The sequence below is a fragment of the Pongo abelii genome, chromosome 8 (genome assembly GCF_028885655.2).
Source record: "Pongo abelii isolate AG06213 chromosome 8, NHGRI_mPonAbe1-v2.0_pri, whole genome shotgun sequence".
NCBI classification, from domain to species: domain Eukaryota; kingdom Metazoa; phylum Chordata; class Mammalia; order Primates; family Hominidae; genus Pongo; species Pongo abelii.
In genome coordinates, this window is record NC_071993.2 from 29394352 (window position 1) to 29418573 (window position 24222).

Sequence of the window (24222 nt, forward strand, 5' to 3'; positions counted from 1 at the left end):
GGGAATGAATAAAGCACTTAGCAGAATGTTTCCCCACTGGCAGAGAGCGAGGAGCCTATGTGTGCTTGGAGCCTCTGGGAGATGCAGGAACAAGGAGCGTTTTGTTGGGATTGAAGAACACTGGGATGCTTTCTGTGCATCACACAAGCCTCCGCATCATCACTCTGAATTCAGCACGGAGATCGTTTCATTTCCAGGGCTTTTTTTTTTTTTTCCTTTCTAAACTCGACACAGCCCTTTGACTTGATTTTAGACCTCACTTTCATGGTCAAAGCATACATCCAGCAGGAATAGTTACCTTTTCTTTTCTTAAAACAGGGACAACAACAGTGTACCGGCTGAATCTTGTATTTATAAAGCAACATTTCCACATCTGCCTTGTAAATTTCTTTCTGTCAAGTGGTCATAAAAAAGAGGAAGATAAAAACAAATGAAAATAAATGGGAGTAATTTAAGTCAAGAATAACTTCCTTTTTATTAGATTTAACTTGAAACCAAGTATCATATTTATATAAATACTGTGGAAAATATTTAACCTATTCATAAAGGTTAAGTAACTAACTGATAAGCTTTGTAGGAAAAGTATGTTTAAATGCTTCCATTAAACTATAACCGGGCCAGGCAATTTTTCAAGTTTTCAAATACATACCTTTAGGAAACTGAATAGAAATGTGAGGAACAGGAAGAATTTCTCGTGAACAAATACAATGGTTCATTGTAGAAATTATTGCTACTTTATGTATCAGAGGGCACAGAGTGAGTCAAAAAGTCAAAATAACAGGACTTAGAAGAAAGTCTTAATGATACAATTCAGTCTTCAGTAAAGACTAAGACAAATTACTTCAGCAGCTGGCTGAAGAAATCCAAGGGCAAGATATTTTAGCTGGTGCTCTTTTCCTATAAAATAATACATGAAATGATTAGAAGATTGAGGGGTTTGGAGAGGTACACAGAACCGTGAGACTGGAAAATGTTTATATGAATACAGGTTAGATGATGACACCTTTTTGTAGATTTCTTCTTTGAATAGTATGAAATTATCCTCCAAACCAGAAGAGTCTGAGAGTGAAAGGGGACAGGATTAATAACTATGCCAGGATAACAGGTATAACCCAGGACTGTTATGAGAAAATTGGAACATGTGTCCACCCTTTCTCCGAATCTATTTTTAGAGCTAACAATTTAAATATGTACAGAATTACATAGGCCATCATCTTTGTTTTTGTGGGAGCTGAGAGATCCTACAATTTTAAGGACTAGTGCTATTTCTGTTGCATTAGAGAGAAAAATGCTCACAAAATGATCAATTAAAAAAAAAAGTACAACTAAAAATGGAATCCTGAAGTGGCCTCAGCTGCTTGGTGGGAGCGGGTGAAGGGAAGCCTAGAAGCCGGTCTGGGGAAGAGCTCGCAGTGCTCCACCGGGAAGGAGAGACGAGGTCGGGTCACTCTGCTCATCGCTGGAGGCTGGCATGCTGCCTTTCTAACAGGACCGTCCAGCTCTCAGCCCTCACCGTCACCAGACAGTGGCTGCCGAGCAGATGGAGCCCGCACCTGCGCATACTCTCTGTCAAAAAGACTTCCAGAAGCTGTTGTGTCAATAACAAAGTCTCAAAAAATATATGCCCCACAAAAGCACCCACACTAAAGATCGTTCTTGAGTCTGATTTGAAAACTAGGGTCCAGTTCTGCAGAGGCATTCAAGTGGCCAGATGCCACCCTCATAGCCAGATCCATAGGTCCCCTCCATCATGCCAGGGAAAATGCTCCACTCACCACACTCAGCTTCTGCTTCTGGTTTCAGTGTTCTCTCTGTATTGGAGGGGTTTTAAAGCTAGAGGGCCTTCACCCACTTACTCTCGTTCACAGATCTGAATATGGAGCTCTAGAGGGGAAAGCGACGTGCCCTAAGTCACAGTAGCGTCAACAAGAAAACAAGACAAGCAATGACCATGCCCCTAGTGTACAAGGGTCTCTGGAGAGCTGCTGGGGTTACAGAGATGAAGAAAACATAGTCCTATAGTTCAATCTAGCAAGGTAGACAGTCTCTTTGTAGGCGGAACCAGGCTTCCCTGCAGCAGAAGGAAACTTGAAATCAGGGTAATGAGCCCCACCAGGGACGGGCCATCATGCTGCCCTGAGAGGATCATGCGTGGACATGGGGCTTTGACTGGCTTTGACCCTCTAGCTATGCTGTAAGGCCAGGTGGGACCTGGAGTGGCCTGAGCTGGGGTCTGCCGTGAACTCTTTCCACTCTTCCAAGGCACTGTGTTAAGTAATGTCACTTTCTATTTGCACAGCAAAATCAGGGACACAGTTTTCTAGAACTTGCGGTGCCTTTCCTCCCCCAGCATAATGGATGGTTTACCCTGGTTGGCGAGCCCTTGTTTGTGTTAGAGGTGGAACACTGCAGGGTTCCGAGTGGTCAGTTGTGGCCCACATGCCAGTGGAGAATAGAGGCAGAGCTGTGGAGCCCTCGAGAGCCACGGAGGACCTGCTGCTCACCACGAAATGCCTCCTCAACTGCTGCTGGCCCACCTGTGGGCAGCAGTAATTAGTGATATACAGAATCCTGGGACCAGTGCCAGCGACCCTAGGGATACTCTGGGTGAGCTGGGCGTGCACCGCTGTGATGGCCTCTCTGCTCAGGAGACGACACGCAGTGAGAAGGAGGGAAGGGCTGGCCCAAAGGGCTTCAGTCTAAGGTGAGGCCCACAGAAAGGCCTGCGCCAAGATGCAGCCAGCAGCCCACACCAGTGGTAGCTACCTGTTATTCATGCTGGGGCCAGTCCTTGATTGCTCCAAACACTCTGCTTGAAGGTTCTAATGGAAATGAGCAGGTCTTCCAATCAGGACCTAACCTAGGTGAGTTTCTGAAAAAAGCATGAAAAAGCAGCCTCCTGAACTGAACAAGTGGCTGATGTGAAGCACATCCTGCACGCTTCACAGCATGGAGATCTTCCAGTGCACACCACGGACGATGTGAATGACAGCATGGACCATCAGCAACCCGCAGAGCTGCCCGACCAAGAAGTTGTAAATCAGACGCCACAAAAAAAAAAAAAAAAAGACAAGAAGGCCTCAAGTCCCGAATATTCGAACTGGAGTAGGCGAGTGGCTTCCCTGGCTCATGCTCTGCTGAGCACCCTTCATCTGCACCAGGAAAGACCACATGGAAAATGAGGACTTGGCAGTGGAGGGGAACAGGGAAGCAGAACAGGGTGGTCCCCCAGCATCGTGGCCGCAAGTCCCTCTGAAAGCATGGATGACAATGGTAATTTAGGTGCTGCCTTCGAATGTCCCGAGGGAAAGACTGGTAAAGCAGACATACGATTGTGAGAAGAAACCCAAAGGAGTACAGAACTCACAGCACAAGTCCAAGGTCTGCTCAGCGAGCAGGTCTCTTTGCAGGGTTCAAGGGCACAGCTGGAGAGGGACCTCCCGAAGCTGCAGCCGACGCTTTCCGCTCTGCCTGAACTGCCCTGAAAACACACGAAGCAGCCTCAGGGGGAGTCCATGGAGAAGGATGTCTACTGCCTGCACCTCAGAGACTTCGTAAAGTGCAGGAAAACGGGAAGTGCTCTTGTCACACCGGCAAGCTTTAAGAAAAGATGTGTCCCAAGACTTGGCCCAGAAATTGAAGGATGACACAGTTTTCAGAGGGAGATCCTCTTCTATGAGAAAACAGCCCAGGATGGCTGGATGACGGCCACGTCCACTGAGATAGCAAGACCTCTGGAAAGAAGATGACCAAAATAGGCAGAAGCCAGCTGACTGCGAGGCCAAGTTCCACCCTTTCCTGAGCGGCCCTTTGGCTCCTGGGGCTCCACCTGCAGCCCACAGGGGCCTGGAAGTGCCGGGGGACCGTGGTCCTGAACACCCAGAGACTTGGCAGAACATCAGCTGATGCTGCTCCCTTTAAAACACTTTTGACTGCTCTCTGGTTTAGCTACTGTTCATTAGTTGATGCTGAAACTGTTCTTACTGAAGTTTGATTGATAGCCTTAGACTGTAAGGTACAAATAAAGATGGTGTGACATAAAAAAATTTTTTTTTTAAGTGAAAGGAACCTTGTGGTGCAGGAAACCTGAAAAACAAAACAAAACAAAAAACTGAATCTTTAGCGGGTTCACCAAGAAGTGAAAATCACATACAACCCTATCACCCAAAGGCAACCATGATTGCCTTTTGTTTTTTACCAATTTAAAAATTTCTATTCTTATTAGATGTATACAGTTTCATATTGATGTGATTCTACCATATGGATTGCTTAATAGCCTGCTTTTGGTCACTTTAATTAATGTTAATTTGTTATTATTAATGTGAATATCTTTGCATTCAATGAGTATGTTATTTTCAGAGGCTGTACAGTATTCCATCTAGTTCAAAAAGTACTATAATTTATTTAACTGATCCCCAATTTATGGACATTTGTTTCCAATGAAACATAAACAACACTCCATTAAATGTGTAGAGCACTTTTTAATATATTCATTTGGTTATTTCTGTAAAATTTATTCCTAGAAGTGAAATTGCTGAATTACAGAGCATACATATCTAAATATGTATATATGTTTTATATCGATTACAAATATACTTATATGTGTTACTATTTTAATGTAAATGATTTTATATGTATTTAAAATGCCAATGTGAATGTATTACTATTTTAATGTAAATGATTTTATATGTATTTAAAATGCCAATGTGATTGTTAGTTTTATGGGTCAACTTAACTGGGTTAAAGGATACCCAGACATCTGGTAAAATATTATTTCTGGGTGTGTCCACAGCTTGTTTCGGGAAGAGATTAGCATTTGAATCAGGAGACTGAGTGAGGAAGATTTGCCTTCACCAGTGTAGATGGCCATCATCCAACCACTTTAGGGCCCTGATAAAACAAAAAGGCCGAGGAAGGGCAAATTTGCTCTCTCTTCTGCAGCTGCAACACCCATCTTTTTCCCCCGTCTTCGGACATCAGAACTCTAGGTTTTCTGGCCTTCAGACTCCAGACTTGCTCCTGTGCCCCCTGAACCCCATTCTCCTCTCATTCTCAGGCCTTCTGCTTCAAATTGAGGGTGACACCATTGACTCTCCTGGTTCTCAGACCTCTGGATATGAGATCTCTGGTGCAACTCACTCGACTTGCACCAAACATTCTTAAAATGTTTATTGGGGTCAAGTGCAATGGCTTGCACCTGCAATCCCAGCGCTTTGGGAGGCCAAGGCAGGAGGACTGCTTGAGGCCAGGAGGTCAAGACCAGCCTGTACAACAAGGTGAGACCCCATCTCTACAAAAAAAAAATATATATATATATATTCAATATATATATTCATTTATTTTTGAAACAGAGTCTTGCTCTGTCACCCAGGCTGGAGTGCAATGGCACGATCTTGGCTCACTGCAACCTCCACCTGGCGGGTTGAAGCAATTCTCCTGCCTCGGCCTCCCAAGTAGATGGATTACAGGTGCCCACCACCATGCCCAGTTAATTTTTGTATTTTTAGTAGAGACAGGGTTTCACCATATTGGCCAGGCTGGTCTCAAACTCCTGACCTCAGGTGATCTGCTCACCTCAGCCTCCCAGAGTGCTGGGATTACAGATGTGAGCCATCACGCCCGGCCTGCAAAATATTTAAAAAATTAGTTTGGCCTGGTGGCATGCACCTGTAGTCCTACCTACTTGGGAGGCTGAGGCCAGAAGATCACTTGAGCCTGGGGGGTCAAGTTTGCCCTGAGTTATGATCTTGCTGCTGCACTCCAGCCTGGGCAACAGAGAGAGAGACTCTGTCTCAAAAAAAAAAAAAAAAAAAAAAAAAAAAGAAGCAGCAGTTTATTGGCTGTTGGCAATTTTTATGTGAGTTGTTTGTACCTGTCCTATACGAATGTGATATTTACTCTCTCAGAAAGAAAACCATGCAAGACAGTCCTCTAAGTCAGTTGCTTCTCCTGCATTTTCCTATTAGCAGCACTATCTGTGCAGTTGCCCAGGATAAAGACCTCAGTTTTGGTTTTCACTGCTCTCAACTTCTACATCCACTCCAAAACTCAGCCTGGTTCATTTCATTTCTGGGATGTTTCTCAATCAAGCAGGTTCTCTTTTCGGTGTCCTCAACCCCTGCTCTAGTTCAGGCCCTTCTCTTGTTTTAATTAAGAGGTTCATGGGGATGAAGACCCGAGGCCAGAGTTTGAGTCTCCCCAAGTCCCATAAAGGTACTTATTATTTCCCTTGCTGGACTCTTATTCATCTTTGAATCTGTAGTGCCTGATGCATGATCAAGTACACATAATAGGTCCTTGATAAACAAAGGATGAAATTGTTTTTCTCATCTCCTGTCTCTCTCTTCAATGAATCCTCTGTTGTTATAATTATCTAATACACAAATATGATTATGTTACTTTCCTTTTAAGAACTGCTGTGGCTGGGCTCGATGGCTCACATCTGTAATCCCAGTACTTTGGGAGGCCAGGGTGGGAGGATTGCTTGAGCCCAGGAGTTCAAGACCAGCCTGGGCAACAGCACGAGACTCTGACTCCAGCGTAAAAAAAAAAAAAAAAAGAAGAAGAATTGTTGCTAGTGTCTCACTGCCTACAGCAGGGTTTCTCAATCTCAGTACTACTATTTGGCCCAGGAAATTCCTTGATGGGGGAGGCCGTCCTGTGCATTGTAGGACGTTTGGCAGCATCCTTGGCTTCAGCCCATGGATGTCAGTAGCACTTCGCTCCCTCCTCCCCTTGGTGAAGACAACCAAATATGTCTCTAGACTTTGACAAATCTTCCCTGGAAGGCAAAATTGCCGCTGGTTGAGACCCACTGACCTACAAGAAAAAGTCAAAACTTAGTTATCATGTCATTCACGACCTGGTCCTAGGCCACCTTTCCTGTCTCATTTCTTGCCTCTCCTGTACCTTCGTGAACGTGCCATTTAGCTTAGCGCTGTGTCTTTTCATGTCCTGTGCTCTCGGCACTTCCTTGATTAGGTGGACCAACTGCTACAACCCATAGACAAACGGGTGTTGGCTCAGACACAACTAGTTTGTTTTTGCTCACCTAACAGCGCTCTTTGGTTGAACGTGCTCATGAAATGGACCCCTTCCTAGTCTTTCGGCAGTTAAGTGGGCCCGAGACTCTACCAACTTCAAAAACTGCTTCCAAGATGGCCCTGGGGATCATCTCCATTTTACCTAATGAAAGGAGAAAGGACATTGAGAAGCGCATGAAGGAGAATGTTATGGCCAGGATTGAAAAAGCGACACATCCCTTGCCGTCTCATTCTAATTGGTTAGAACTCAGTCACATGACCACACTTAACGGCAAAAACGGATGGAAAACCCAGTTTAGCTGCGTGCTTAGAAGGAGAGCAGAGGTTTTCCTCATCAGCTAGCACTCTCTTCCACAACCTACGTATTAGTTCAGCAAAATTATGGTTATTCTTTCAAGCCCAGCTTACATGTCACTCCTAGGATTATAAATTCGAATGTCCCCATAGTATCCTATTTTACGTTCTTTGCTTATTCTAGTGCATATTACGGTATGATTAGTTATGGCATAAAAATCATTTTTTCCTCATCAATTTCTGGGACAGTTCCCGGTAGGTGGTGGGTATATATTTGTGAGAAAAAACAATGAGTAGTATTTAATTATATATTTAATATTATCTCATGAGAATGCCTCAAGGACACACTGAATTTTATTGTTATTGTTGCTCTTCTAGACTGGTCTATGCACCTGCACTAATACAAAAGTGAGCCAGAATTATTTGCAATTTCTGGCAGGACTCTAGCATCATCTGAGGCCTAGGAGAAAAAGGATGAAGTTGCTTTTAGAGACCTGCTTTCCCAGTCTCCCCAAGCCTCAGCCATCTGCCCTACAGGCTATCTACAGGTTTGTTTTCCACCGGCTTTCCACACCCTCCACTTCTCCTCCCAGCACAGTTCCCTGTGGGCTCAGTGACTTAATCCTCCCACAGAAGATTTGCATTTAAAAGGGAGTGGGCTGGGTGCGGTGGCTCACGCCTGTAATCCTAACATTTTGGGAGGCTGAGGTGGGCGGATAGCGAGGTCAGGAGTTCGAGACCAGCCTGGCCAATATGGTGAAACCCCATTTCTACTAAACATACAACAATTAGCCGGGCGTGGTGACGGGTACTTATAGTCCCAGCTACTCGGGAGGCTGAGGCAGAAGAATCTCTTGCAACCGGGGTTGCAGCGAGCCAAGATCGCGCCACTGCGCTCAAGCCTGGGTGATAGAGTGCGACTCCGTATCAAAAAAAAAAAAAAAAAAAAGAAAAGGTAGGTGAGTGAGGAATCACTGGCTGGTTAGTTATATTGGGAAAGACCTAGGGGTCCTGATTTTAAGAAGGGCTAAAATGTTGCAGTTGTTTTTTCAAAAATCTACATTTGCAGGGTCTGGTGTGGTGGCTCATGCGTATAATCCGAGCACTTTGGGGGGCTGACGTGGGCTGATGGCTTGAGTCCAGGAGATCAAGTTTGCAGTGAGCTGTGATGGTATCACTGCACTCCAGCCTGGGTGACAGAGTTGAGACCTTGTCTCAAAATAAATAAATAAATAAAACCCTACATTTGCAATTTAGCATTTCCCCAGGAAACAAAAGTAATAATTAGATAGAAAAAAAGTCTGCCATGTAAAAATTCTGTAAAATTTGTAAAAAAAAAAAAAAAAAAAAGGGGGCTGGGTGCAGTGGCTTATAGCTGTAATCCCAGCGCTTTCGGAGGCTGAGATGGGAGGATCAATTGAAGCCAGGAGTTCAAGACCTGCCTGAGCAATATAGTGAGTGAGACCTTCATCTCTACAATAAATACAAAAAAAAAAAATCAATCAGGCATGGTGGGATATGTCTGTAGTCCCAGCTACTCAGGAGGTTGAGGTGAGAGGATCGCTTGCCCCCAAGAGTTGGAGACTGCAGTGAGCTATGATTGAGCCACTGCACTCCAGCCTGGGGGACAGAGTGAGACCCTGTCTCTGGAAAAAAAAAAAAAAAAAAAAAAGGCAGAGGGGAGAGGGGAATTTCGTACCTTAGAAATGAATAATCTTTGGAACTCTGGCTATATCTATCACTGCCAAGGTAAACAGGGATAAGGCCAGGATGTGACTTTGATGCCTGGTGTTCTTATTAACCAAAATAGAGTAAGAATGAAAGTACTTTTGCAGCAAATGTTCAGGGGATTTGAGCACCCATTTAAGGCTGTAACCAAGCCAGAATTTCCTTTTTGAGGCCGGGCAGAATCTGGTCCAAAAGCCATGAACAACAGGAATGTTTCTGCTAATTTTTCTTAAATCCACCAGAGGGTTCCCACTGAATTTTCTGACAAACTTAGCCTATACACTGCATCTGCAAGACAAGGGAGCATTTATGTAAAGTGTTTCCCCCCGACCTTAGTTACTTTGACAATTCCAACCCTCGCTTTCTCCTCTGCTCGGATCGACATCTGAGAAGCAAGACCACAACTGCATACCATTTTATAGATCAGCCTGATTAAAACCAGTTCTCCCTATAGGTCACATCATGTACAAGACACACGGTTTTTGTCAAGAGACCAGCTACCAGCAGAGAAGGTTTTGATGCTATTGCTAGTAAGAAATTAGTAACTAGATCCCTGGTCTCCTTTATGCCAACTTTATAATTATACTGTTTGAGTGGTAAACCAGATCTTTGCGCCAAGGGTAATTTAGAAATTCTAGATCTGTATTCTCTCCCCCCTCCTCCTTTAACGTTCATCCTTGCTGCCTCTCCATCTTCTTCCTTCAAACATATAATTTTCCTCCACTCCCTCCTCACCCTGGCTCCTTGTTTCTGTGACCCTCTGTCACAAAAGGACAAATGCTTCTTGTTCTCCCTCATCCTGGGACATCATGGGTAACAATCAAGTAAGTGTATGCAAAAATCTAATTCAAGAGTGTGTCCTGGCTCTGCAAGGGCGTCGCCCATGTGGGCTTACCGCTTGCCTCTGGGACTGGAGGTTAACATATGGCCTTATAGTGAGCTTGGGCTGCCCATGTGTCTGCATCCAGGATTTAGCCTCTCTTTTCTAAGACTAGCTCCACGCGGGAGACTACTTTCTAGAACTCTTGAACTCTTCTCGATTCTGTAAACTTTTCGTACTCTGAGCTCTTTTGATATAGAAACATTTGTTGGCCCAGGTGCAGTGGCTCATGCCTGTAATCATAGGGAGGTGGGAGGGTCACTTGAGCCCAGCCTGGGTAATATAGCGAGACCTTTTCTCTACAAAAACATTTAAAACTTAGCGGGTGTGGTGGTGTGCATCTGTAGTCCCAGCTACTTGGGAGGTTGAAGTGGGGGAATTGCTTGAGCCCAGGTGGTTGAGGCTGCAGTGAGCCATGATTGCGCCACTGCACTCCAGCCTGGGCAACAGAGCGAGATCCTGTCTCTTAAAAAAACAAAAAACAAACAAGATTTGTTATATATTAAAAACTGGCTGGGTGTGGTGGCTCATGCCTGTAATCCCAGCACTTTGGGAGGCCAAGGCAGGCAGATCACCTGATGTCAGGAGTTCGAGACAAGCCTGGCCAACCTGGTGAAACCCCATCTCTACTAAAAATACAAAAATTAGCCAGGCATGGTGGTGCGCACCTGTAATCCCAGCTACTCGGGAGGCTGAGGCACGAGAATCTCTTGAACCCGGGAGGCGGAGGTTGCGGTGAACCGAGATCGCACCACTGCACTCCAGCCTGGGCAACAGAGTGAGACTCTGTCTCAAAAATATATATATATTAAAAACTAAAACTAGGGCTTTCCCAGTAAAAATGTTCTGGTCTCACTTGAGTTTTGCATCATGTTCTTCCTTCCCTGTTTTCTTCTTTACCCCCACCCCTACTGGTACAATTGGTTTCCTCTCACCCCCTCTCCTTTTAACCTATCTTTTGAGATGGGTTTTTTTTGTTTTTTGTTTTTTTTTTTTAAAAAAAACCAAACCTCTTAAGTATACCTTGGAATCCTAAATTTTCATTTTAGCTGAAAGTCATCCAAACCATATGCATTTCAGTTGAATACTCCTGCAATTGGCTTCACTCTGCCAAAGACTTTTTTTTTTTTTCGTTAACTGACCAAGTTTCTTTAGAATAAGGCTGGAATCGTATTTGATTCCTCCAAGATCTTTTGAGGGATCACCATCACCAAGTTCCAGATTGTTATTTCATGCAGTGCGCTGTGGTTGTTTCATTCTGCTAATTTGGGAGTATTTCTCCTGCAGAATTGCTCACTCTTCTTCCTTTGTGCTTTTTCCTTTTACTCTCCCTCCCGTTTGCTCTTCTCTCAGGTAGACTCTGCCTGGTTTGTCACTCGGTTTGTCTCATGTTTCCTTCTCTCTCACGAACACTAATCCTCTGCTGAAAAATCAGGCGGGTGGGTGGCTGCCATACAGCCTCTGTGCTACAGAGGAATAGCCAACATTTCCCTCAGAGACAGCTGTTTTTCATTTCAGGAGTATCAACATTGTGGCTTTGTTGATTGTTTTTCACCTCCAGGTTTGGCCTTGTTTGTAGCTGAAACGTAACTATTTTCCCTAAGCCTTTCAGGGCCACTGCTCCAGCTCTGTCGGCTGCAAGCCCTGTGAGTGTGTGCGTCCTGCCACGCAGACACCACTGGAGTCCCCATCAGTCTCATACCCCTCCAACCCAGGGGAGAAATTAAGGCAATTGTGCTAAGGCCCACTGGTGAGGAAAATTGGCTGATCAAATTATTACTAAATGGCTTTTCCAGTCTTCCCATTATTCTGTGAGAAAGGGGTGATTTCTGCAACTTGTCAGAGCCTGGTCCCTTGTCCAGAGATAAAACCAAGTCCACAAAAATCCTGTGAATGGAGAGGTTTGGTGGCTATACCTTGGAAACAAACCACAGGACCTAATTCAGCAGGGCCGTCCCTTGGTGCAGAATGCAACCAATTTTTGCCTATTATAAGTGAAAGCATCCCAAGATGGGAAAGTATATTCTGAGAGTGGAATGCTTTGTAGTTACTGGTACTTAAGGGATGGCGGGCGTGTTAATAAATGACTGTGCTTCTCAAAAGTTATCCCTTTCTGCTCCCGGGTTACTTCTCCTGAGGGAGTCGTGATAAAGATCATTAATATGTTTCCTGTAAGTAACTGAATCAAAGGGAAGCTTTGCTATCTGCATTGTGTTTGCCAGATTACCGTGTCCACTTATGAACTCTTTGATAGTCACAATGGCCACAGAGCTTTTACATATATACATATATATTTACATACATACCCACAAAGACATACGTATATATTGCACATACATCACATATGTATAAAGTCTCCGTGTATATTTCTATTTGTCTGTATTTTCTTTTTTAAGAGTCAGGATGTTGTTTTGTTGCCCAGGCTGGAGTGCAGTGGTGTGATCATAGCTCACTGTAGCCTCGAACTACTGGGCTCAAGCAATCCTTCCTCCTAAGCCTCCTGAGTAGCTGGGACTATAGGCATGTACCACCACAACTGGTTAATTGTATTTTACTTTTTGTAGAGATGGGATCTTGCTATGTTGCCCAGGCTGATCTTGAACTCCTGTGCTCAAGTGACCCTCCTGCCTTGGCCTCTCCAAATGCTGGGTTTATAGGTGTGAGCCACCACGCCTGGCCTGTCTGCGTATTTAACCTGGATCTGCAAATACCTGTGTGAATGTGTATATGTCACTTGATGTGCCTGTTTCTCAGTTTACCCATCTGTAAAATGAAGGAGTTGGACAAGCTGGGGTGCTTGGTGGTGAGGTGCTTCTGCCTCCTGTGAGACTACTGTGTTCCATTTCCCTCCTCCAGCACAGCTCCGGTCACATGGTCGGCTCTCAGTGCAAAATGATGTACCAGCGCATGATAGGAACCACATGGTTGTTGATACTATGTCCAGTGCTAAGACTCTGTGATTCTCTTGTTTTTAGACAGTTTGGCCAGAAAGTGACCGGCAATGGAAAGAGGGAAATAATCAGCACATCCGCATGTGCGCCCATCTCAGAGACACAAACTGAATAACAACTCACTTGGCTTCATAACCAAGACCTACTCTGAAGAATTTCATCTCTTCCTTGGAGACCTTGATTGGCCTGCTAGGTTAAAGGCAAGAGACAGATTTAATCTAGATTGACTTTAGCAAGACTTTTGACTCAGTCTTGGGCAACATACTTATCAATAAACCTTGGTCAAGGCCCTTTTGCCTCTCACCCAGTTTGCTTATTTACCTCATTCTGACACATCTTGCATATAGCTGCCAACTTAAACCTCTTAAATGTCACTCTCTTTAAAAGTCAGGACTGGCTCTCAGTGGCCTTTCTTCTGATGATTTCCAAGTCCCTCACCTTGGCATTCAGGCTTTATTGGGTTTTCTGCCACCTTTTCCTTCCAACTTCATTTCTAGGAGTCTCCCACAGACCTGTCTCTCAAATAAGAACAATCTTCTAGTTGCTTTTTCCCTCCCAGAGGTGCCCCCCACCACACCCTATGCTTGTTCTTGCTCCAGATAAACCCTGAATACTTTCTGATACAAAGCCAACAATTCCTCCCTGAATCCTGATACCTCCTTTAAAGCCCAGATCAAGACCTGTCTCCCTTGGCCAGGCACAGTGGCGCATGCCTATAATCCCAGCATTTTGGGAGGCCAAGGTGGGCGGATCACCTGAGGACAGGAGTTTGAGACCAGCCTGGGCAGCATAGCAAGATCTCATCTCCCAAAAAAATAAAAAAATAAAAAAATAAAGAAAATTAGCTGGGCATGGTGATGTATGCCTGTAGTCCCAGCTACCTGGGAGGCTGACGAGGGAGGATCACTTGAGCCAAGGAGTTGGAGGTTGCAGTGATCTATGATTGCCTCACTGCACTCCAGCCTGGGTGACAGAGTGACTGAGAGAATGAGAACTTATCTCAACAACATCAATAACAACAAAGAACCTGTGTCTGCCATTAAGGTTTCCTGGTAAGCCTGTTTTGGAGGGATCTCTCCTTCCTCTGGTTTTCTGAGTCGCTGTAGACTACAGACACTATCTTGCCCTTGTTCCTACTAGGTAGGCATTTCACTAAATTCTTGGAGGAGTCTGAGAGAACTTGGGGGCGCTTGAGGAACCCAAAGGTGTGAAGTAAAGGCTGGAAACCAAGATTGCTGGGAAAGTTCAGAGAAAGTAGAGATACTTCATTTGATGGAGATCACATGTAAGGTAATGATATAGGAGGTAGAAAGAAATTAGGCAGAGAGTGAGGGCAACAGAGTCCTTGGCAGAGCTTCTCTTTTAACAAAAAAGCAGCCCAAGAAATTATTTTTTTTCTAACAAAGAGCACCCTGAAAAATCCAGCTGCAAAAATAGATAAGCAAGCTGGAAACTTGCATGGGGGAATGCCGGCAGCTGTGCCAACAGAAAAGGGCTACCCAGGGACCAGGAATGTCCAACATGGAAGCTCCATCTTCCCTTTTTTTTGTTACCACGTGTAATGTTACCACGTGTACAGTAAAGCAATGGGCAATATGGCGCAGGCCAGGCATAATAAAAGATTAGGGTGGGGGCGGCCAGAAATTTGCACCCTATGCAAATGGCACGCCTGGTCCAACCAGTCTTTCTTGCCCTATGTAAATCAGACACCGCCTCCTCACCAGCTCAGCTGTAAAACCCCCTGCATTTCACCTCGGAACTGGCAAACCATTTCTCCGGGATCCCTCTCTGCATCAGGGAGCTATTCTCTTTCTTTTGCCTATTAAACTTCTGCTCTTAACCTCACTCTTTTGTGTGCCTGCGTCCTTGTTCTCCTTGGCTGTGAGACCACGAACCTTGGGTGATACTCCAGACAACGAAGCCATTTCAGTAATTTCATAAGAATCTAAGTGTATAATTAGGTATCAAGTCTACATCGTCACTGACAGTGAGTCAAGGAAAATAGAAATGGTTTACCAGGGGAGGCACTAAAACGTCCTTTACTTTGTCATATCTTTAAGGTTGGTGAGGTTCTCATTTACTTGTGGTGGTTTAGGAAAAGCACTGATCAAAGACAGAAATTTGAAAACTTGCCCTACCTCAATGGTCCAACTTAGGCCAAAGTCTTAATGCTTTTAAAGTAACGCTGACAGATATTTGACTTGATAAAATAAAAATTAAGTTAAAAATAAATTGTAAACATACTGGTGATATTTCACTTGATAAGTTAAAAAATAAATTGTAAAGATACTGATATTTAGAAACCAATTTCATAATCCCGTGAAAATTTTCCTATGTTTCTCTTAAGCTAGGGAATGACAATAATATTAAAATTTGCTTGGTTAATAGTTTTTTTTTTTTAAGACGGAGTCTCGCTCTGTAGCCCAGGCTGGAGTGCAGTGGTGCGATCTCCACTCACTGCAAGCTCCGCCCCCTGGGTTCATGCCATTCTCCTGCCTCAGCCTCCCGAGTAGCTGGGACTGTAGGCACCCACCACCACGCCCAGCTAACTTTTTTGTATTTTTAGTAGAGACAGGGTTTCACCGTGTTCACCAGGATGGTCTCGATCTTCTGGCCTCGTGATCTGCCCGCCTCAGCCTCCCAAAATGCTAGGATTACAGGCTGGGTAAAAGCTCTTATATATAAATATCGCCGGATGCGATGGCTCATGCCTGTAATTCCAGCACTTTGGGAGGCTGAGGCAGGTGGATCACTTGAGGCCAGGAGTTCGAGACCAGCCTGGGCAACATGGTGAGACCCCATCTCTACCAAAAATACAAAAATTAGGCCGGCATGGTGGCCTGCACCTGTAATCCCAGTTACTCATTAGGCTGGGGCGTGAGAATTGCTTGAGCCCAGGAGGCGGAGGTTGCAGGGAGCCGAGATCGCACCACTGCACTCCAGCCCAGGAGACAGAGTAAGACTCTGTCTCAAAAGAAAACAAAACAAACAAATATGTAGTTACTTATGGGATTAGTTATAAAAACAGACAATAGATGTGGAAGCACTCTGAGAAAGTTAAGAAGACCCCAAAAAGGGCGATATTTTTATTCTTAGACACCATCTTTGTTTTGGACTTGTTTTTCTTCTAATGTAACCCTCAGGTAAATTGACAGCCAGCCTTCCTAACTGGGGATAAGTTTGACTCAAAGTGATTAACCATTACCCTGCCTCTGTCTTAAGACTTAGTGAATGAAATCTCCTATCTCTGGCAGCGACCCTCTCCACTCATCTTTTATTGGATTCTTGGGCAAAGTTTGTTTTTCATCTCAGTTACTTTGCCTCCTTTTTATAGGGTGTCTACTCTGAGATCAAAGGCAACCTATAGCAATTTATGAGAAATGAAGGAAGTGGGAGAGATGCTAAGTTACTTTAAGGGGTGTCCTGAAATCATGAATCTAGCTGGAATAGCTGGTGTCAGCTGTGTCCAGAAGAGCTGGGACAAGGTACTGCTTTTTGGTGTGGGGAGAGGGACATGAGAGCTTCCTCTTTGGAATATCGGCCTTCATGCCAACTTTGATGGGTGCTTCCTAATGCTGAACGAGCCTTGGAGTCACCTGGGTTCCTTTTAATTTAAAAATGTATTTTTAAATTTTTGTGGGCACATAGTAGGTGTACATATTTGTAGGGTACATGAGATATTTTGATACAGGCAGGCAATTCATGGAGAGTGGGGTATCCATCCTCTCAAACATTTATCCTATGTGTTACAAACAACCCAATTACACTCTTTTAGTTATTTAGAAATGTATATTAAGTTGCTATTGACTATAGTTGCCCTGTTGTGCAATCAAATAGTATGTCTTACTCATTTTTTTTTGGTACCCATTAACCATCGCCACCTCCCTCCAAACTCCCTACTCCTTTTTCTCGCTCTGTTGCCGAGGCTAGAGTGCAGTGGCATGATCATGGCTCACTGCAGCCTTGGACTCCTGGCCTTAAGTGATCCTCCTGCCTCAGCCTCCGAGTAGCTAGGAATACAGGTGCATGCCACCATGTCCAGCTAACTTTATTTATTTTTTTATTTTTGAGATGAAGTCTCACTCTGTTGCCCAGGCTGGAGTGCAGTGGTGCAAAATCTTGGCTCACTGCAACCTCTGCCTCCCTGCAACTTCTGCCTCCCGGGTTCAAGCAATTCTCCTGCCTCAGCCTCTTGAGTAGCTGAGATTATAGGCACTTGCCACCATGGCTGGCTAGGTTTTTTTTTTTTTATTTTATTTTTATTTTTAGTAGAGACAGGATTTCACCATGTCGCCCAGGCTGATCTCAGACTCCTGACCTGGATCTTCCCACCTCAGCCTCTGAACGTGTTGGATTACAGGTATGAGCTCCCACACATGGCTACCTTGGGTTTCTTTTGAATGATGCAGATGTTTGGGCCTTACTTAAATGATTCGACAGGTCCCTAAGTGAGTCCAAAGCTTTCGTATCTCAAAGTGTTACAAGTGTCTGGAGGCTCAAACAGCCTTGAGAATCACTGATCTATGTCCCTGATGTCTAGCAGTCTCTTTAAGTCGGTCATCTTCCCTACAAATATACTTATATTTTTCAGAGGACTCCTAAATAAGTCCTTGGTTAATCCTGAGTCCGGTGCATTCACTGGCAAAGAACAAAGAGAAAATTTACAAACACGAGAAGGCCTCAGAAGTCAGACTACATAAATTATTTTGGAAAAGGCTTTTCCTTCTTGTATGATTTTCAGAGGAACTTTGGGAAACACACACACACACACACACACACACACACACACACACACACACACACACACACAGAGAGAGAGTCTGGGAGACAAAGTAAACAGGAAAGAAAAGATTGTCTTTTATTGCTTGACGGTTTAAGTGAAAAAAAGTTTATTTCAAAAAATATGTTGACTCCCCCTTTTTTCCCTTTAGAAGTGCATCAAGCTATTTTTAGGAGGGCAGGGTGGCTGGTTTTGGGGGACGAATGAAAGCATGACATCACCATGCTATTTTGGTAGAGCAAGAAGAGAAACATGCCAGGCTAGGTTGGCTTGGGCTTGGTTCTGTGTGTTTAGGAGCTGAATCGCGTCTTTTTCTAATTTGGTTTCTCTCAGAGCTGTGGCTCTTCACTGGAGACTGGAAGCATCATATTTATTCAAAGCTAATTTGTAAACTTCATTTTCAGTTGAAGGTCTGGAATTGAAACTCCTATTGTGATCTTGAGGGCTGTAACCCAGAGAATCTGGTTCTTCCTGGAGTATTTCAGCAGGGATCAGGTTTGCAGACTTTTACTCAAGGGCCCCAATGAGAAACCTGACTGCCTGCTCTATTTTAGGTCAACTGTGGGGTATCGGTTTGGAAAGCAAATTCTTATCCTTAACTTTTTGTTGCTGATAAGGGCTTTGCGGCTAGCAAAGAGGTAGCTTTCTCACTCATTTAGATTTTGCAGTGGAATCGCTCCCTGCATGTGTATTATTGTCAGCAACTCCTGTTTTCCCCAGAGAGGTTTTGAAATGTTCTTTCTGAATGTTCATGTTTATAACTTTTCTCAAGTGGAGCTCCTCCTTCCTAAAACACATTCAGCTTGTTCAAGAACTCACCCCCACCTCCCACCCCTGGAGACAAAAGTATACCTTTGTGTGCATCTGTTAAGCCTAAGATGTCTGAGATGGTTGTTTTCTAAACTAACTCACCGATGGCTTTATCATTAAAAGCAGCATTTTACTCCCATGTTCCTAACCTATTTATGGGTCTGTGATAGATGGTTATTTTTTTGGCAGGCTTGAGATAAGCCTGGGTCAAGGAAACAGCTTGCGTTCGTCTCTTTAAGCCTCACTCATCCTTGCCATATCATTTCATGATTTCCTTTCCTGTTATCTTCAAACATTCCCTCAAAGCAGAAATTGACAAGAGCGAGGAGGTTGGGAAAGGGCTGGCAAAGCAGTTGTTTTTGTTCGTGTTCTAAAATGGATGTTTTCCTTTCCCCCACAACCCCCACTCCCACTCCACTTGCAACCTTTCTTTTTTATTACCCACCCCTGGGTCTCTAAAGATGATGGAAAAAAAGAACTCCTTTTCCTCTTTAAAGAAGGGTCTCTAAGAGGTTTCTAATCAGCTCACTGTCAGCCTGTTTCCTCTGATCAGCTTAAATAAGTCCACTTGAAGTTCACAACTGCCAAAACCGCGTGTTCAGACTGAAAGGCTGGGAGCATTTGAGACGCATTTATGAACTTCCACCAAGATGATCCGGCCGGCTGAAATCACAGGGAGAGCGTCTGTTCAACAAACCCTTTCTTCTTGATTGAATTAGTGTTGCCCACTAACAGGATGAGGAATTCCCACTCCACAACCTGACTTTTTTTCCTCTTTCCACCTCCCGCCTCTCTCCATCAAAATGTAAACTTGATTCCTGTGTCCTTTGCCGGAGCCTGGCTTCCCTGTAAGCCCATCATAAACATCTTGGTAGAAATGCAACTTTTAACCTCTCCTTGATGGTTTTCTGTCTAACTTTATACATGGGGAAAAAATGGTGAAAGACGTTATCTCTGGCGGGTGCAGGCGTGTAGGGGCAGGAAGTTTCTGCACTGTGGCTGCTCTGGTCCTTTCGTAACTGAAGCTTTCCTGCCCTGTCCTTTAGCAAAGAATGGCTTTGTTAACCATTAGCCACTGACAAGAGTGTGTCCATTTCAGCAAAATTAATAAGAGATAGCATTTTTCTTCCTTCTAAATGGCCCATGTCAGTAATTAACATCGCCTTTCATTACTCAACTTGAAAGCGCCTTCTCGGCCTCCCTCTGACCTTGCCCTGGCTTTGTTAAACTGTGGCCTCCAGCCTGTGAGAGACCTAAATGCAGAAAAAGTTTTGTGACTGAGATGCCTTGAAAGAATCATTCGACAAATATTTATTGAGTGCCTACTGTGTGGGGCTACCAAGTTGAATCGGACATAAACTCTAATGGAGGAAAAAAAAAAAACTGGGAGAAAAGATAAAAGGGGTTTGTTTAAAATAGCCGTAAGATAACAGATAATGATGGTTACCCCAGGACAGGAGCAGATCCGGTGTTGTGGGGGCCTGGGCTAAGTGAGATGGCCGAGGGGGAAGTGGGTGAAAGTTTTATGGAAAAGGGGACAATTGAGAGAAACATTATAATGGAGTTCAGAACAAAAAAGGAATATAAAAGTTCAAATGAGCTTTCCTTACTCTTTAGGGAATGAGGGAAGGCGTACCTTCATAGAGAATATATGTTTAAAGCTCAAGAGAGAACTTTCCCCCTTCTTGGTTGGCTGCTTGAATGTATACCTAGCCGATGAGGAGTTCGCCAGTGAAATGTTCATAATTGCATTAAAGTCTAGTTTAGCCAACCCTCACCCAAAAGTGTGTGAAATATTTTCCTGTTATGTTTTCCCCGCCAGGAGAATTCTTGGTCACGGGTAGAAGTGTCACTTTAGGGTGAGTTGAATTAGACTCTATGTTCTTCATGACTATAACCATGAACTCCATTGTTCATGGAGCCACCGGGAAAAGCCCAAATGCCTAGGAGGAAAGAATCGGTGGAAAAAATTATGGTGCAGCATCAGATGGCATCTACTTGCAACTAGGATGGTGAAGATTTTTAATGGTTTGTGAAAAAGCAAAAATGTCATATTCTCATTTTTGTGAAGAATATGAATATATTCATATTGAGAAGTACAGACTAGAAGACTAAACATTAAAATATGAATAATAGTTATTGGTAGGTGCTGGAGAAACAAATGATTTGTTTATTTCTTCCCTGTGATTTTCAGGATTTTCCAAAATGTTTACAATGCACAGGTGTTACTTTTGCAATCAGGTAAAATGCTATCAAAGGATAATGATGCTGAGGGAAAAAAGGACTTCTTTATTAAGGGGAGAATTTAAATGTAGATAATTATGAAAATGGCTGGGAGAATTCTTTCCTGTGCCACGTTGAATGCCATCAGTTTTAAAAACAGAAAAACTGCACAACCCTGCAATCAGAACTGAACACGAGAGTCTGTTTTAAGTAACAATAACTGTCATTCAATAAACTCGATGGGAGATCTCCCTTTCAGCTAAAAATTTGTCAGTTGATTTTTTTAGAAATTCTTGCAGTGAAAGAATCATTTCTTCTTGTCTCAGATGGAATGTAGCTCTCGTAGATTTTGGATTCTGAATTATTCAAGGGTCAAAAATCTACTACAAGGTTGTCCTGATTACTTTTTTTTTTTTTTATAAATTCTTTTGTTATTGTACTCTTGCTCGAGCCTAAAGATACAAAAATCTAAAGTCCAGCTATTCATCTAATTATGGCCTTCATTAAATAATAGATACAAATAAAGAGGTTTCTTGTACATAAATGAACAAGAAACCTCTTTATTTGTATCTATTATTTAGTAGTTTTCTTCTACTTAAATGGCATAAATCAGATAAGTTATTTATTTCACAATTGGTGGTGAGTCTGCAAAAGTCGCCCAAATTGTGATGCAGTTGTCTGCAGATCCTAAGCAGAGGAAACAGCTTCTGCTTTCATTCAAATCCTGGGCCCGGCTATTTGCAATAGAAAAGCTAAGTTGGATGTGGGGGTGGGATGGAGGTGACAGAGAGAAGGCAGAGAAATGGGAAAAATGCAAACCTGTAGTTCAGGTTAAAATTCGTTTCCAGCTTCTTTTGGCATTTTGTATCATTTATGCCTCACAATATGAAAAGCAACAACCACCCCTGCGGGTGCCCCTCCCCCAGGCCTGGATTGTTTTTACTGTCATCTGAGTCATTCAGAATTGTGGGGCAGAAAACACATAAACAGAATGAGAAATGCTGTTTGCCGTGAGCACGCAACTTTTAAAACTGTTTCGGGCCTTGAAAGAAGGTTCCTTCCTTTTCTCCTTCCAAAGACTCAAAAAGAAAAAAGAAACTCAAGAAAATACTTCTGTCTTTATGATGAAAGGATTCACGTCCTGTCTGTCCCTGGCAGCCGGAAAGAACAGAGTTGCTGGCTGAGAAGTCAGAGGTGACTTAGGGAGTAGTGTCCCAGACACTTAGAAATATTTTCTTCTCCTTCCTCGCCTTGCTTCCTGGGAGTTTATAGGAAACCCAAATTTAAAACATGAACAAAAGCGAAAACTGAATCAGGTAGGTGGGAGAAGAGAATACGGATAATACACTGCAAGCTTGCTATGGTTGACCAAGCAAGTTAACTCTGAACTTCACAGCATCAGATGCAAAACAAGGGGGTGGGTTGGCAGGTGAGTGGAGGAAGGGGACCCACAGTTGTGTATTTTTGGTTCTTTGTGAGGAAGATGGCATGACCACAGGAAGAGAAAAGCCTTGGCCACCACTTGATAGAAATTTCTCCTGTGTTACTTTATGTAGGAGACATTTGAAATGTGGTTGAAAATGTACTAGGAAACGTTTCTAAGTGCTTTGCTTTTCCTTGAAACTTTTTGGCCTTCTCTGTCCATTCAACCTTGGTTATTAAAATTTATTATCTGATATTTCATCCTATAGCTTCTTGTATAGAGATGAACATACGAAACTCAATCATTTGTCTGTATACCTACAGAAGACTTTTTTTTTTTTGGAGATGGAGTCTCGCTCTGTTGCCCAGGCTGGAGTGCAGTGGCACAATCTCAGCTCACTGCATCCTCCACCTCCCGGGTTCAACTGATTCTCCTGCCTCAGCCTCCCAAGTAGCTGGGACTAGAGGTGCCTGCCACCAAGCCTGGCTAATTTTTGTATTTGTAGTAGAGACGGGGGTTCACGATGTTGGCCAGGCTGGTTTCAAATTCCTGAGCTCAAGTGATCCATCTGCCCTGTCCTCCCAAAGTGCTGGGATTCCAGGCTTGAGCCACCATGCCCGGCCAACAGTAGACAATCAAAATTGTCAGAGGTGCTTGAACTAGAGCGACTCCATCTTGAATAGAGGCTGGGTAAAATGAGGCTGACACCTACTGAGCTGCATTCCTAGAAATAAAGTCATTCTAAGAAGTAAAGGCTTTCTAAGTCACAGGATGAGATAGGAAGTTGGAACAAAGTACAGGTCACAAAGGCCTTGCTGATAAAAGGATGTGATAAAGAAGCTATCCAAAACCCACCCAAACCATGATGGAGAGAAAAGTGACCTCTGGTCGTCCTCACTGCTCATTATACGCCAGTTACAATGCATTAGCATGCTAGAAGACACTCCCACCAGTGCCATGACAGTTTACAGATACCATAGCAATGTCTACCTTATATAGTCTAAAAAGGGGAGGAGCCCTCAGTTCTGGGAATTGCCCACCCCTTTCCGGGAAAACTCATTAATTATCTACTCCTTGTTTAGCATAAAATCAAGAAACAACCATAAAAATAGCCGACCAGCAGCCCTTGGGGCTGCTTTGCCTATCGGGTAGCCATTCTTTTATTTCTTCACTTCTCTAATAAACTTGCTTTTCGCTTTACTCTGGATTTGCCTTGAATTCTTTCTTGCGAGAAATCCAAGAATCCTCTCTTGGGGTCTAGTTCGGGATCCCTTTCTAGAAACAGAATTGCAATACCCCACATGGTAAGCATTTAACAAACGCCTGTTGAGTGAATGGGTGAAAAATTAGTAATTCAATGTACCATCAACAAACAATTAGAGAAAGTCTTGAAAATATTTTAAGTGGGGTGTGGTGGTTCATGCCTGTCATCCCAGCACTTTGGGAGACCTGATGTGGGAGGAGCGCTTGAGGCCAGCAGTTCCAGGCTGCAGTGAGCTATGATCACATCACTGAACTCCAGAGTAAGACCCTGTCAACAAAAAAGAAAAGAAAAGAAAGAGAAAGTAATTTAGTTATGGTGGTAAAAGAATTGAAAGAAAGAAAAGAAAGAAAGAAAGAAAGAGGAAGGGAGAAAGGAGGGAAGGAGGAAGGGAGGGAGGAAGGAAGGGAGGAAGGAAGGAAGGATTTTAGTTAGGTGGTAAAATAATTGACTCTTCTTCCGCCTCCACACAGCCTGCAACCAGCAGCTGGTGCCCAGCGTGCAAATGTATCACTACCAGCACCAGAGGTAACAGATACTACGGCTGGAGCTGCAGAGAGAGCCTCCTGAGGAGCTGGACTCTGCAGATGAGAATGAAAGCAGTGACTTTATGGTGTACAGGTGTCCAGGCGTGGCCCCGGACAGGGAGATGGTGGTGTGCAACCCTCTGTTTGGCCACTTCTCGCTGTCAGTGCCTCTGCTGGGCCCACGCCCACTGCCCCACTGAAGTGACCCCCAAGGCTGCAGGACACCCACCTGCTCCATGAGTGGGGAGATGCAGGGCCCACGCTTCTCATTACAAAAATATGTTCTGACACTCTGAGTACTT

General features: G+C 43.9%; 2 long non-coding RNA genes across 2 annotated transcripts; one reads left to right on the forward strand and one right to left on the reverse strand.

The window, feature by feature from the left end:
• Positions 1-456: 456 nt before the first annotated feature.
• Positions 457-7208, reverse strand: LOC100937092 (uncharacterized). Its single transcript, XR_151232.3, has 2 exons — positions 7052-7208; positions 457-4086 (listed from the first exon to the last, which is right to left on the reverse strand). It is a non-coding gene; the product is annotated as an uncharacterized LOC100937092 (long non-coding RNA).
• LOC103891604 (uncharacterized) lies at positions 7069-14346 on the forward strand. Its single transcript, XR_008510353.2, has 3 exons — positions 7069-7592; positions 7716-7885; positions 12921-14346. It is a non-coding gene; the product is annotated as an uncharacterized LOC103891604 (long non-coding RNA).
• Positions 14347-24222: the final 9876 nt, after the last annotated feature.